We start from the raw sequence: 3,212 nt of genomic DNA, 5'->3' as shown, positions 1-3,212 counted from the left end.
GGCCGCCTGCCTCCCGATCCCCCGCCGGGGGCGCCGCCGCGCTCCCAAGCAGCGCACTCTCCAGTGCGCCACCGGGCCGGCCCCGAGGTCAATTCTTTTTTTTTTTTTTCCTTTTTGTCTTTTTTACTGACCAGTAACGGGATCGCAACCCTTGGTGTCGCGCCCGTACCGGGGACCGGCAACGGGATCGCAACCCTTGGTGTTGCGCCCGCACCACGCTCAGCCAGTGAGCGGGAACCGGTCTCCACATGGGATCCGAACCCTCGGCGGGAGCGCCGCCGCACTCCCAAGCAGAGCACTCTCCAGTGCGCCACCGGGCCGGCCCCGAGGTCAATTCTAAAGGGATCGATCTGGACATGAAAATGCCAGAGCTTGAGTGAGGGCACTCTGTGGACTCGGCTGCACGCTTGCTCCCTTTGGCCGTGAGGGGGTCTGAACCAGGTGTCTTCTCTCTCTCTGCTGCCTTATCCAGAGGAGGGGGAAGGGTTCCTATTTCTGGAAATACCACTCTTTCATGAGCCCTTTTGTCTGAGCCCACAGACACTTTTGTATGTGCAGGGTTAGGTTACTTAGGGAATTCCTTTGAAGCCGATTTTAAACTTTCATTCCTTTGTTCAATTTTAAAATTGGTAACATTTTGAACCCTTCCCAGAGCCCTGGATTTATTGCTGGCGTTAGGGAGTTAAGGCAAGAGCACAGCTGGAGGTGAATTCTACATTCCTAGTAACCTTTAGCTGGTTACCCTGGGGAATTTATTTAACACACTGGAACCTCCATTTGTCTGTAAGGTGGAGTTGAGAGAACATGAAATAATGAAATAAACAACCCAAGTATCTCAAGCCTCCCCTATCCCAGGTCCAACCAGCAGCTTGTCCCAGCCTCTGCTTGATTTTCAGATCTCCTTCTGCTGATTATCCTCCTAGGAAGAATTTGGTTGGAGCAAAGGAGGTGTTTGGCAACTTATTAGTACATCTTCTCACTGTGACATTTTGCCCTGCTAAAGGAGTAATTATGTGGTTTCCATAAATTTTACTTTAAGAGTTTCCTATGTTTAAAAAAAAAAATTGTTGTCTGCCTAAAGTGATTTATGTGTGTGATTTATGGGGTGCGGGGTTTTTTTTGTTTTTGTTTTTTCTCTTTTCCTCTTTTTGCTGATGGTGCCTTTGCTGCCTCCTCCCTGAAGTTTTGCATGAGGGTTGAATTTCAAGTTGCAACAGTTTTTCCCATTTAAGTGTTAGGGTTGATTGGTGCTTTATCAAAACTTTGTAAGTACCTTTTATTATAGGAAATCTCAGCAGGTTAGAATCCAGGGACTTTTATTTAAATCTCTAATGACAATGACACAGACCTGTAATTAAGGCATTTCTGAAAGTTGCTTCAATTGAATTGCAGAAAGGAAGGTAATAGCCCATGGGAATGGAGCTAAATTCATGGGAAAGAGATGCGAGGGAAGCTGTGGCTCGGGGGAGTGTTCGTGTGTGGTGAGGGGCTCTGTGTGTGTTGACTTTCCTGGATTTCTGTCGGAATTGCTAATCTGAGGGCAGGTGGAGAACGTCTTTTAAAGAACGCTGTATGTCTGATGGACACCCTGTGTATTGAATCTCCAGATCTTGTTCCTAATGCCCCTCAGCAGCCTCGAGAGACACTGATGAGAAATACACTACAGCTTTCAAAACAGTTAACCTCTCTGGCAGCAACTCACAGCACTGGGCTTAGACAAGTTGTGATGACACAGGCTTTTCTCCCTTTGAAAAGTACTGGTTACGTCTTTTGGTCCCCTGCTCTTCCAAAGCAGAGTCATCGTGTTTTTCTTTTTCAGAGGCACCATCGGGCTGTTAGAAAGTGCAATTTCCCACAAAATCAGAATTTCATCAGCCTTCATGACCTTAGTCCTTTCAGTTTTGAAGGACAAACTTACCCTGTTTTGACCATTGAAGGAAAACAGCTAACTCCCAATTTTGGGTCTGTGCACTTAAATAATTGTGTAATGGGATAAAGTGCATGAAGACACAACCTTTCCTCAGGTGCCCCCTTTTCACACGTGAAGGAAGTGAAGTCTGGAGGGCAGTGGCTCCTGGACAGGAGGGGCGGCGGGACCCAAGCCTTCAGACTGTTATTTCATGGGAGGTGGTGAAGCCTAATCTGACTTCTCTCTGCAAGCACTGCCACTACTATTACATGCTCCACGCCCGTTCTATTTTAATAGCACTTTAATATGTTATTTTATTTAATCTCCACATCAACTGTATCCATTTAAAATTCTTATTAGATAATAATAATGTTCTAAATATGATCCAGTTGAGAAAAAATATGAAGAAAGGCCATCTTCTGGAGAAAAACCTAATCATGGCCTTTTTAAACATTTTTGTTTCTTAAATTATCATACAGTAAAATTGACTGTGTTTTTTTGTGTGTGTACAAGTCTGTGGATTTTAGCACATGTGTGGACAAACGTAGCCGCCACCGTAATTAGAAGGCAGAACTGTTTCTTTACCCCATAAAACTCCTTTCCTCCACCCCAGCCCCTGGCAATCACAGGTCTGTTTTCCATCACTATAGTTTTGTCTTTTCAAGGGTGTCAAATAAGGAGAATCCTACTTATGTCAAATAAGTAGTACCACACTATGTGACCCTTTCAGACTGGCTTCTCTAATGGGCCTTTTTTTTTGAGTTAGAAATTTTATTGAAAATAAACATTCCAACATTACATTGAACTCATGTATCTTCCCAACAATGTCCACAGGCAGAAATTTGCAAAGACGACCTTGGATAAGCATTTTGGGTCATCTATTTCATCATGAAGAAAGTTTTTATGTAATATTTATTTTGAAGGTTCTAATAAAAGTCCCTGGTGTGAGTATTTATGTTCCCAAACAATATCTACTAAATTAGTGTGATGCTGAAATAACATCCATTAAAATGTAACACAACAAAATGAAATCTTACATCTTATGGGTCAGGTGCTTATTAAGTACTCTGTTATTTCATTTAAGCATATATATCTATATCCTTTGGAGATTATCTGTGTTATTTACTCCTTTTGTACAAGCTTGGGGACAGTTTGAATAGTTCCTTAAAAGAGAACTTTCTCAGGAAATTGGTGATAAGGACTAACGGGTAGCTTTGAGAACTTTATTTCTGTCCTGGGCACTGACACCTTGTGGGTCCTTGCCAACTTCTGGCTGCTGTCCCCTTACAGTGTGTGTGTGTGT

Source organism: Galeopterus variegatus, unplaced genomic scaffold, assembly GCF_000696425.1.
Source record: "Galeopterus variegatus unplaced genomic scaffold, G_variegatus-3.0.2 Scaffold1171, whole genome shotgun sequence".
NCBI classification, from domain to species: Eukaryota; Metazoa; Chordata; class Mammalia; order Dermoptera; family Cynocephalidae; genus Galeopterus; species Galeopterus variegatus.
The sequence above is the reverse complement of the archived record's forward strand: the minus strand, read 5'-3'. Positions refer to the sequence as shown.